Source organism: Gopherus flavomarginatus, chromosome 7 (assembly GCF_025201925.1).
Source record: "Gopherus flavomarginatus isolate rGopFla2 chromosome 7, rGopFla2.mat.asm, whole genome shotgun sequence".
Taxonomy (NCBI): Eukaryota; Metazoa; Chordata; order Testudines; family Testudinidae; genus Gopherus; species Gopherus flavomarginatus.
In genome coordinates, this window is record NC_066623.1 from 43,880,479 (window position 1) to 43,892,748 (window position 12,270).

The 12,270-nt window shown below is 49.7% G+C and overlaps 1 protein-coding gene and 1 long non-coding RNA gene across 2 annotated transcripts in view; one reads left to right on the forward strand and one right to left on the reverse strand.

Annotated features, from left to right (window-relative positions):
• LOC127055901 (zinc finger protein 558-like) overlaps positions 1–12,270 on the reverse strand; it is a 508,571-nt gene that overhangs the window by 217,030 nt on the left and 279,271 nt on the right. The window lies entirely within an intron of this gene.
• LOC127055929 (uncharacterized) overlaps positions 1–12,270 on the forward strand; it is a 308,434-nt gene that overhangs the window by 36,459 nt on the left and 259,705 nt on the right. The window lies entirely within an intron of this gene.

The window sequence follows — 12,270 nt, forward strand, 5'->3', positions numbered from 1 at the left end:
CCCCGAATCCTCTTGGCGGCCCTGCTTTTAGGGAGCCTGTTCCACTCCTGGTGGGACCAGAAGATATCCCAGAGCAGAGAGGGGCTAGCAGAGCGGTGCCAGGGTGGAATGGCAAGTGGCCGGCAATGTGACCAGACAGCGGAGGGAGAAAGGGGCTTTCCCCCCGGGAGGTGAGAGGTGAACTCTGGGTTTTCACTGACCCAGGACAGCAGCTGTGGGTGAGGTGCAGTGAAGGGAGGGACACATCCAAAGAGCTTTTGGTGTCTGGATTTAAGAGCCCGAGGCAAAAGACCACTGCCCAGCGCACTGAGGGCGGGTGTTTTGCTCATAGTGTTGTGTTATGAATCCTGATTGTGGTGTTTTCCCAAGTTAATACAAGGTGATTTTCCTCCTTTTTCTTAGTTTTTTTTCTATACTCAGTGGTTGTGAGTGGGGAGAGTATCACTTCCTCGAGGCACCCAGTGGCCAGAGTTAGTTCCCCCCGATTGCTGGGTGGGGGCTTAGGCAGATTGTGCACCCAAACAGGGAATTGTAACTTCAACCTTCATAGTAAAAGCCAGAGGTGCAACCTGACTCTGCTTGGGGCGGAAAAATACAGAACGCCGCCCCTGGTCAGGGAATTGCCCACATTGAGCACAAGGTGAGAGCTGTGTGATCTGAACTGTCAATTGGCACCACCGTGCACTGGGCTGTCGACGTGCTCTCCTTCACATAAATCCAGTCAATGCGACTCCTGGCCTGTCCCTGCAGAAAGATGTACCCCCTCTGCGGCTCTAAGCTGACCTCACTACAGACCTGTGCCATGTAATGCTCATTGTAAAAATGTTTCCTCTGACAGTTGGGAAGACACCAACAACAAACAGTCCAGGGGAAGGGAACCAGTTCCTTCCATTTCTTAATTGGGGACCATACACACTAATATAGCCCTAACCAGTGCCACAGAGCACAAAGCCCACCAGTAACGTCCTCCCTGGTCTGAGCTCCAGCACCTTCTGTACTTGCACTGCGAATGTGAAGAAGAAGACTCCAACCCCATCATTCTTCCCTGGCCTGGAAGACCAAAGAGACAGGCCCTTCTTCCAATCACCCTCTGCCTATCAATCTACCCTAAACTCATGAATGTGTATTTCCTGAACACCCACCATGCCCAAGTCCAACTGCTCCAAGGCACTGAACATCAAACACCTCTTCCTGGGCCCCCAAATCCCTGCCATCTTCCACATGGCCACTTTTACAGATGCCCCTTCCCTGGTACTACCCTTGCTCAGCAGCCCAGTGGCACCATTCCTGAGGCTCACCCTACCTCACTGGCTTCCTGCCATGTTGGGAAAGACAGCTCTCATCCTAAAAGTTCAGGTGGGCCAACCAGATGCAGAAGCCCACATTATCTTTTCCTACTGCAGAGCTCAAGGTCAGAGATTCACCCTGGGTGCAGAAACTATTGTGCACCCAGAGAGCAAGCCATCACTGCGCAAAGAGGGATGAAAGGGCCTACCAAAGCCTGAGATTGAACGAGGAACCTTTAGATTTTCAATCTAATGCTCTCCCAACTAAGCTACTTAACAAGCTGTTTAGCAGTGTTTTGGCCTGCTGCTTCTCTGTCTGGATGGTTTTGCAGCAGTTGCATGCAAAAAGAAAGTCATTGGGAGTGGCCCATGAAGACACTTTTGCCTGCCTTGCTCAGCTTGACTTACTTTCTCATTCCGTTCCCGCCTGAGTTCCCGGGTTGACCTGGTGGCAGAAGGCAACTGGGAGCCAGTGGCGCGGGGAGAAAATGAGCTGGAGCCTGAGCTAGACTAGACCCTGGCAGTGAGAGTCTGGTCACCATTTGCCGCCCCACCCTGTTGTCCTGGATTCCCCTACTGGGTGTCATTTAAGGAGGGAAGTGGGGCTTCTGCTTCCCCTCCCTGATTTTCACACGGCAAAGGAGTGCAAACAGGAAAACGAACGGCTGCTCCATACCCCCACTGGAGGAACCCGACGCCCTTAGCTGTGGTGAGTAAGAAGTGACTGTTGGCTGACAGAGCCTGTCCCCGAGGAGCTGGAACAGCAGCTGCCGCCTCCCCCTCAGCTCCAGGCTGTGGGAAATGTTCATTGCCTGGCTGCATGGGCGGATGCTGCTCCGTGCTCTGGAGAGCGTCTGTATTGATCTGTCAACCCACGGTCTTCACTGAGCCAGTCTGGTAAGGTCCCAAGTGCCCCCTTCGGCCTTCGGCTTTAATTTGCACCTGGATGCATTTAACCATAAGTTGCCATGGTGGTATTCCAACGAGTTTTTTTTTCCAGTCATGTCTCCACATGTGGACTGCAGAGGGCGGGTAGTGTAGAACCATTGTAGCAGCTCTGCACTGCATGGGAAATTCTGCAGTAGACAAATACATTATCTGAGCTGCAGAAGAGGATGGCAACAAAGGAAAATCGGACCCAGAATTGTTACACTGGTGTAAAAGAAGAGTAAGTGAGAAGAAGAACAGTTTTCCTCAAACAGTTCAGAATGGAATGACTGTGTCTTTTGGCTAAATTATCTACAGGATGCTAATGAGTATCAGCTTGTGTGGGGTGTAGAGGAGCCTGGTAGCCATTACAAACGTACTTAAAGTGACAAGGAGTCCTGCAGCACTTTATAGACTAACAGAAGTATTGGAGCATAAGCTTTCGTGGGTGAATATCCACTTCGTCAGATGCATGGGAGTCTAATGTAATATAATCGCTACTGTAATATAGAAAGTTTTCCTCCATTTAAAGTGTATATATTCCCAATAAGCATATGATGATGGTTATAAAAATCCCCTTCTGTCTCTGGCCTTTAATCTTTTTTCTCCAGATGTGGTATAGTTTAAGGGTGAGACTTTCAAAAGCATTTGATATTGGCCTAACTGCTCCCACAAAATTGTATGGGAGTTGTACCAATAACGTCAGTGGGAGCAGCGTTCAGCCAATACTGAGCAGTTTTGAAAATCCCACCCTAAACTATTAACACTAAAATTTGGATTAAACTATTAATAAATAAAACAAAACCCTAGACTCCAGTTGATGAGAGTTAGTTTCTGACTAAAGCCTTTCAAGTAGTAGTTTTATTTGGAAAAGGTAAATGACCACTTAAAACCATATTTAGGGCCTGCATGTCCTTCCAATAAGCCGTGAAGTTTAAAACTTCAATGATTACATTCTTTGAAGGAATGTGTGGTATAATTTTTGCCATTTGTATCAACCTGTCTTGTAAAACATTAGGGACAGTAAAAAAGGGGTAGTATCTGAATCCAGTTTAGTTTTAAGGCTGCTGTTTGATTTGACTTCTAGTTAGGCCCATGCTTGAAAGTCACTGGCACTGAAATCTTGCAAGCTGTTTTCACAAGTTTTTAGGACAAAATGATGCAAGGATGGAGTCACTGATTTTCTGAGACTTCTACCATCTTTAACTATTGTGATCAGCTGTTCTTGAGAGAGAGGGTCCTTATTGTTTGAGATCCAAATCCGTACCTAAACTGTAGGGGTGGGGCTTCAAGGAATTGGATTTGAGGTTCTGGTTATGGCCTGCCTCTCTAAAATATTTAACTTCTAAGCAATATCTTACTTTGTCACCAATACTAGGCACCAATATGATATAATCTCTACTATAATATAGAAAGTTTCCCTCCATTTAAAATGTGTTGCTACTTACAGTGATAAAAGATGATCCTTAGTTTTACTATATATATATATATATATATATATATATATATATATATATATATATATATATATATAGAAAGAAAAATCAAACTGAAGTGCTCATACAACATTAGTTTATTCCACTTTGTTAAATATGCAAATATAATAATTGTTATAGCTGTAATAATTATGCTTTTCCAGTTAGCTGAGGCCTTTATTGCTTTACTTGGGATGAATTTGGGAGCTGTGAATGTTACCCTGATTTGGTCCATATATAGCCAGCCTCAGGGATATTTCTGTTTTAACCTTATTCTAACACCTAACACTTAATTTGGATTAGATGGGAAGTGTGTTGTGTAGTTTTAGGAAGCAAGACACAGTAACTTACGACAAGAGTTCCAGAGCTGTTTGTTGGAACCAGCTCTTCAGTATCACATACTGAGGACCTGATTCTTTGCTATCTTATATCAGTGTTGGCTCCATTGGCTTCAGTTCAGCAAGAGGAGAACTGGGTCCTGGAACTTTAAGCATTCTCTTATACTTGGCGGCTGTGGTCACAGAAATGTACTTTATAACAGTTTTTACTTGAGAATATGTTACTGAGAGATGAAAACCCAGATCCTCTGCTATGGAATGGTGCAGCTCTTGTGGAGCAGGGGCAAGTGAGGATGTGCAAAGATCTGCTTCCCCAATGCTGGTCTGGCTGTATGGTGGTCTGGCCCCTTGGTGTAGCTTAAGTCAGGCTCGAAGGATCAGCTAGGTGTAGAGAAGCCTCAGCCAAACCTGTATCCCAACAGCAGGGAGGGGAAGGAGAGTGAAGGAGCCACTCCCTTGGCTCTACACCAGCAGAGAGTTCCCATATACAAGGTTGTACCTCTCTTGGTCGGCTCTGCTAGACTTAGGGCCAAAATCTGCCTGCAGTGAAGTGAATATTGCACACTGGAGGATCTGATACAAATAGTCCTGTAGAAAAACATAGACCATTTCAGGCCAAATGCTGCTGAGTTCTTTACTTCAGAAATACAAAGGGAGGAAGCATCCCCAAAGTCTGAAGAAAGTGATATGTCACACTAGATTGATCAACCTTTCCCATTTCAAGAGCCACTGTCTACGTGCCAGAATAAACACATTCCTCTCTTGGAACATGGTTCTAGAGGAAAGACAAATGTAACACGCTGTGAACCAAATCGTACTCTGCCCCAATGAACACATTAGTTTAACTGGAAAAATCATTAGTGACTAAGGGGATGAGACGCAACTGTCTGTGCTGCTGCCTGACTGGCTGGCTCCTTATATAGGACCCCTAATCAGGTAAGCCCCGCCACCTAATCAGGGCTCCGCTGCTCTCCCAGCACACTGCCCCTAGCAGCCTACACACACACACTACACAATACAATCCACAAACTACACACTACAAAAACCTGCTCCTCCAACAGAACTCCCACTGAAACTCCCCTGTTGACAGCTGTTTGCTGGTTCCTGTGCTGCTGCAGATCAAGTAGAGTTCAACATGGAGGAGCTTTGGTTCACTAAGGCTTAGATTTATGCCTAGTGACACCAACACTGGGGAGCGGCCGTTCCTGCGGGGGTGGGGCGCTGCCTTCCCTCTCCAACTCTGCGAGGGGAATGGGGAGCGGCTGTTTCTGCAGGGGCGGGGCGCTGGGTTCCCTTCCCAGCTCTGCGAGGGGAATGGGGAGTGGCCGTTCCAGAGGGGGCGGGGCGCTACCTTTCCTCTCCAGGTCTGCAAGGGGAATGGGGAGTGGCCGTTCCTGCCGGGATGGGGGGCTGCCTTCCCTCCCCAGCTCTGTGAGGGGACTTTGGAGTGGCTGTATCTGTGGGGGCGGGGCGATGCCTTCCCTCCCCAGGTCTGCGAGGGGACTAGGAAGCGGCCTTTCCTGCGGGGGCGAGGCTCTGGGTTCCCTCCCTATCTCTTTGAGGGTACTGGGGAGCGGCCGTTCCTGCGGGGGCGGGGCGCTGCCTTCCCTCCCCAGTTCTGCGAGGGGACTGGGGAGCTGCCGTTGAAGCGGGAAGGGGACTTCAGGGGATCCTATGCTGGACCCAAGCACCCTGAAACTCCAGAATGACTTGATTGAGGGGTCCTGACTGCGCTGAAAGCTCTGCTGTAACCTGCATTCCTGTTGTCCAATAAACCTTCTGTTTTACTGGCTGGCTGAGAGTCACTGTGGATCCCAGGAAGAGGGGTGCAGGATCAGACCCCCCTCACACTCCGTGACAGTTCCCTCCCCAGTTCTGCAAGGAGACTGGGGAGCGGCCGTTCCAGCAGGGGTGGGGCGCTCTATTCCCTCCCCAGCTCTGCAAGGGGACTGAGGAGCGGTCGTTTCTGCGAGGGTGGGGCGCTGGTTTCCCTTCTCACCTCTGCCAAGAGACTGTGAAGTGGCCGTTACAGCAGGGGCGGGGCGCTGGGGTCCCTTCCCACCTCTGCCAGGGGACTGGGGAGCGGCCGTTCAAGCTGGGGCAGGGCTCTGCCTCCCCTCCCCAACTCTGCGAGGGGACTGGCCGTTCCTGCGGGGGTGGGGCGCTGGGTTCCCCTCCCAGCTCTGCCAGGGGATTGGGGAGCGGCCGCTCAAGCAGGGGCGGGGTGCTGCCTTCCCTACCCAGCTCTATGAGGGGACTGGGGAGCGGATGTTCCTAAAGGGGCGGGGTACTGGCTTCCTTCCTGAGCTCTGCGAGGGGACTGGGAAGCGGCCATTCCAGCGGGGGCGGGGTGCTGCCTTCCATCCCCGGCTCTGCGATAGGACTGGGGAGCTGTCGTTCCTGTGGGGGCGGGGCGCTGCCTTCCCTCCCCAGGTCTGCGAGGTGACTGCGGAGCGGCCGTTCCTGCTGGGGTGGGGTGCTGCTTTCCCTCTCCGTCTCTGCTAAGAGCCTGGGAGGCGGCCATTCCAGCTGTGGTGGGGTGCTGGGTTCCCCCCCCAGCTTTGCCAGGGGACTGGGAAGTGGTGGTTCCAGCGGGGGCGGGGCGCTGCGTACTCTCTCCAGCTCTGGCAGGGGACTGGGGAGTGACTGCTCCAGCAGGGTTGGGGGGCTGGGTTCCCTCCCCAGCTCTAGTAGGGGCCTGGGGAGTGGCAGTTCGAGCGGGGCAGGGGCCTTGGCTTCCCTCTCCAGCTCTGGGAGGGGAGAGGGGAGTGGCGGTTCCAGTGGGGGCGGTGTGAGGGTGCTGCCCCTGGGAGCCAGCTGAGGTCACTCATTCAGGGTGAACTGCAAACAAAACAGGGCAGACAAACCCCAAATGCTGGTGGTTATTTCAATACTTAGATTTACCAAGCCAGCACAAAACAGCTTCTATAGTACCTCACTTGTCACTTAGAAGTCCAAACAACACAGTTCCCTTAAAGTGCCCAGCCTCAGGCCTCCGTCCAGTCACACCTGTCAGATATGATGATTCCTGAAAATCTTACTTCATCATAGAAAAGAAAAGATTCTTCCAATCCCAAAGGATCAGCCACATACCCAGGTCCAATTACAACTTAGATCTTACCCAAAATACACGCTTACAGCCAATTCTGATTAACTAAGTTAAAATGTATTAGAAAAGAAAAGAGAGAGAGTGTTAGTTAAAAGATCCATATACATACAGAACTGAAGTCAATTCCTGAGGTTCAGATATATAGCAGAGGAGAGCTTGTAGTTGCCAAAAGTCCTCTTAGAAATAGTCCATAGGTTATAGTCCAGTTTCCAGATTCAGGGTAGCTCCAGTCAATGACTGGGGATCTCAATCCTTGTGGTTTAAAGTTTCCCCCTCTTGAAACCCAAAGCAGATCTGAGATGAAGAAGGATCGTATCCCAGGCTTCTTATACATTTCCAGCAGCCTTTCGGCCTGAGAAAACAATAAGCTTAACTTCTCCCAAACATCCTGGCAATTAGCACAGAGTAATTTATCCATTAAACAGTTCAGATACAGGATACTATAACCTTCAAAGAGACATATAGACAATAATACTATTTCATTCAAGTATCATTTTAAATGCTAATATTCCCTTTTTTGATCTTTGAATTAAAATTATACCAATAGACAAGACCTGTTTGCTTACATCACAAGCCCTGAGCAAACATCTCCCCTTCTACCTCTAACAATGCAGACTTGCATTTCAAAGCTCTGTTCATTTCCATATCTTGCTAACCAGTCCTTAAGGTTCACCCATGGGTCAGGTCATTCCACGAGGTGAGTTAATTAACTCTTTCTGGCCCTGTCCCCTTTCAGTGAGATATTATATTATACTCATAACATCACAGGTGGGGCGCTGGCTTCCCTCCCCAGCTCCGGGAGGGGAGCACAGAGTGGCGGTTTGAGCGGAGGCCGGGCTCAGGGTTCCCTCCCCAGCTCTGGGAGGGGCCTAGGGAATGGCGGTTCCAGAGGGAGCAGGGCACTGGCTTCCCTTCTCAGTTCTGGGAGGGGCCTGGGGTGTTGTGGCTCCAGAGGGGGCAGGATGCTGGCTCTCCTCCCCAGCTCTGGAAGGGGCCTGGGCAGTGGCAGTTCGAGCGGTGGCGGGATGCTGGCTTCCCTCCCCAGCTCTGGGAGGGGAATGGGCAACGGCAGTTGCAGCGGGGGCGGGGAGCTGTCTTCCCTCCCCAGTTCTGTGAGGGGACAGGGCGGCAGCCATTGAGGTGGGGGCAGGGCGCTGCCTCCCATCCCCAGCTCTGCGAGGGGACTGGGGAGCAGCCGTTCCTGACGGAGCAGGGTGCTGGGTTCCTTTCCAAGCTCTGCGAGGGGACTATGGACCATCCGTTCCAGTGGGGGCGGGGAGCTGGGTTCCCTTCCTGGCTCTGCAAGGGAACTGGGCAGCGGCCGTTCGAGCAGGGGCAGGGAGCTGGGTTCCCTCCCCAGCTCTATGAGGTGACTGGGGAGCGGCCGTTTCAGCAAGGGAGAGGCGCTGTGTTTCCACATCATCTTTACCAGGGGACTGGGGAGTGGCCATTCCAGTGGGGGCTGGGCACTGCCCTCCCTCCCAGCTCTGCGAGGGGACTGGGGAGTGGGTGTCCCACCAAGGGTGGGGCACTGGGTTCCCTCCCCAGGCTTTGAGGGGACAGGGAGCTGCCTTCCCTCCCCGGCTCTGCGAGGGGACTGGGGATCGGCTGTTCGAGCAGGGGCGGGACACTAGGTTCCCTCCCCACAGGGCTGGCTTTAGGCCGATTCAGTCGATTCCCAGGAATCGGGCCCCGCGCCTAAGAGGGCCCTGTGCCAAGAGCCGGAGCCACGGCCGAAGTGCGTCAAGCAGCCCCGCTCTCCCAGCTGGAGCTCTGGGCTCTTTAAATAGCCCCCATAGCCCTGGGATAGCGGGGGGCTCAGGGGGCTATTTAAAGGGCCAGGGCTCCAGCTGCCTCTGCCACCCCGTCCTTTAAATAGCCGCTGGAGCCCCGCTGCCCCCATGTATTCTCCAGGGCTCTAGCCGCTATTTAAAAGGTCTGGGGCGGGGTAGAAGCAGGGGAGCCCCGGGCCCTTTAAACAACCGCCAGAGCCCTGGGATAGAGGGAGGCTTCGGGGCTATTTAAAGGGCTGGGGCTCCAGCTGCCTCTGCTGCACCCCCTGCCCTGGCCCCAGCCAGCTCTGCACTCTGTGCCCACAGCTAGCCCCTACCAAACCCTCCGCCCTGTCTCCAGCCACCCCCCACAGCCCTGCCCAAAGCCAGCCAGCCTCCACACACCCCTGCCCGCACCAGCCCTGCACACCCTGCCCGCACCCAGCCCCAACCCCCCTGCCCTGTCTCCAGCCAATCCCACTGCATTCCCCTGCCTGAAGCCAGCCAGTTCTGCACTCCACTGCCTCCAGCCCTCCCAACCCCTGCTGCATCCCCCTGCGGCCCTGCCTGAAGCCAGCCCACCCCACACCCCCATCTCCAGCCAGCCCTGCACCCCTTGCCCTGCCTGCAGCTAGACCCTGCCTCCAACCAGCCCCATGTCCACTGCTGCCCTGCAGTTCCAGGGTAGTAACCCTACATACCTGCTTCAATGAGCGGGGGGAGACCAGACAATTCTGGTGCTTGTAGTTTGCCAGTTGCTAATGTGTGGTTGGAAAAGGATGTAGCAACTCTGTCTAATCAGGGTGATACCCTAGCCAGGGCACAAGGAGAGCAAAAAGATGATTTAATTGTGTTACCTACTGACAGTTTGACAACTTGTAGCAAGAAGGAAAAGATTCCTGAGCTTGTTCATGGCCAAGGGAAGGAGAATGCTTCTAACCTGTTATCTAGAAAATCTATAAGTTTGCCTGAAAAGGAATTGTGTAGGAATCTGCCTGATGGGTCAGAGGTGATTCTGGATGTAAGTGAGACCCAGTAAGAGTCTGTGGGGGCTCAAGAAAGTGTTCCTTTAGAGCAAGCCCTGGGTGAAGCAGGGAAGGGCAGAGTTTCTGTGAGAGGTGAATTGCTGCTTAGAGAAGCTGCTAAGGAAAGAAATCCTCATGGTAATCTGTGCAAGCAGTTTGGTACAACTAAAGGGTGTGGAAGTGACTTAATCAAGGAAGTTTCAGTTCCTAACAGACAGAAATTTTCTATTGTAAATGGATCCACTGACTTTCCTTTTGAAAAATCCAGTGTGAATGGCTTTGAGACTGTGTCTGATGAAGTAAAAGTTGTTAAGGAATTTAAACAGCCCTATGACCAAGTGCCAAGGATCTGAGGAGAAATTTGGTTACTGGTGTTTCAGAGCAGAACAGTTTTATGGCCAAATGCTTGGGGATGCAGGGGAGAGCAAGCAGACTCTCACCCTCCGACTATTTGAATTCGTGTGGTATCTCTGTAAAACAGGGTCCAGCCTTGGAATGGGTAGCAGCTGAAAATCTAAAAGCTAGTGTCTGTGTTGATGCAAATTACCTGACTGGGAGGGAGAAGAAAGACTTGCTAATAGCTGTTAGCGCAGAGAGCCCACCCCTTAAGCTAGTGAATTCTATTAAGCAAGAGAAATCAGGGTGTGATCCTACAGAAGGAGGAGGAAAGAGAAAACTGAATTTTGCAAAGGGAAGCCGCAGGTTAACCTTAAAATGTCAAAACCCCAATGGTATTGAGCCAAAGGTATGGCATGACAAACATAATTATAGATGGACACTTGCAATGAATTTGTTGTTATTGCTAATGGTAAATTTTGTAACTAGTGTAATGCTATTACCAACAACTGTAAAAATGTACAATGTGCCTAATCTTTTCGAAAATCCCTTGAACATGTTAACAGAAATAAATGAGAACACACTTTATGTTAAAAGGCCTTGTTATACTGATGTTTCACTGCTAGTGCCTGTAAACAGTCTTGGAACTTTTCACAGAAGAAAAGACATTCCAGATCTGATGTGCTGTATGAAAAGGGTAACTGAGGCACACTACCATATTGCTTTCATGACTAAATGCCAAGATTCCTACACTGTGAACAACATTAATATCTATATTGATTTAATGTTAATTGAGTTCCAAACATTTGCCAGAGCTTGTATAGATAAAATAGCTAGTTTCTTTAGGTCTTGGCAAGATCATATGAAACATACAGGAATCCTGCTGCGAGAGCAGATCCAATCCACTCTTGTTCTAACCAAGTTTGGCCTTAAGTTTGTAAAGAGATTCAATCATGTTATTGAACATGAATTTGGTAAAACATTTCTGTTACACACTAATATGGCTTCTAACCCAGTACAAGCTGTAATAAAACCAAACCCAGGATGCAGAGCTTTTGGGATGCAGTCAGTGATGTCAGTGTCATCCCTTCCTGCATCAATTTTGCATTGAGGGTGTGATGTTATGAGTATAATATAATATGTCACTGAAAGGTGACAGGGCCAGAAAGAGTTAATTAACTCACCTCACCGACTGACCTAACCCATGGGTGAGCCTTAAGGACTGGTTAGCAAAATATGGAAATGAATAGAGCTTTCAAATGCAAGTCTGCATTGTTAGAGGTAGAAGGGGAGATGTTTGCTCAGGTCTTGTGGTGTAAGCAAACAGGTCTTGTCTATTGCTATGGTTTTAATTCAAATATCAAAAAAGGAATATTAGCATTTAAAATGATACTTGATTGAAATAGTATTATTGTCTACATGTCTCTCTGAAGGTTATGGTAATCTGTATCTGAACTGTTTAATGGATAAATTATTCTGTGCTAATTGCCAGGATGTTTGGGAGAAGGAGTTAAGCCTACTGTTTTCTCAGGCCGAAAGGCTGCTGGAAATGTATAAGAAGCCTGGGACACGATCCTTCTTCATCTCAGATCTGCTTTGGGTTTCAAGAGGGGGAAACTTTAAACCACAAGGATTGAGATCCCCAGTCACTGACTGGAGTCACCTTGAATATGGACATTGGATTATAACCTATGGACTATTTCTAAAAGGACTTTTGGCAACTACAAGCTCACCTCTACTATGTATCTGAACCTCAAGAATTGAATTCAAGTCTGTATGTGTATTGATCCTTTAACCAACACTCTCTCTTTTCTTTTCTAATAAATTTTAGCTGAGTTAATAACAATTGGCTATAGCGTGTATTTTGGGTAAGATCAATGTTATAATTGGACCTGGGTATGTGGCTGATCCTTTGGGATCGGAAGAACCTTTTCTTTTATATGATGAAGTAAGATTTTCAGGAAACATCACCATATCTGACAGGTGTGTCTGGACGGAGGCC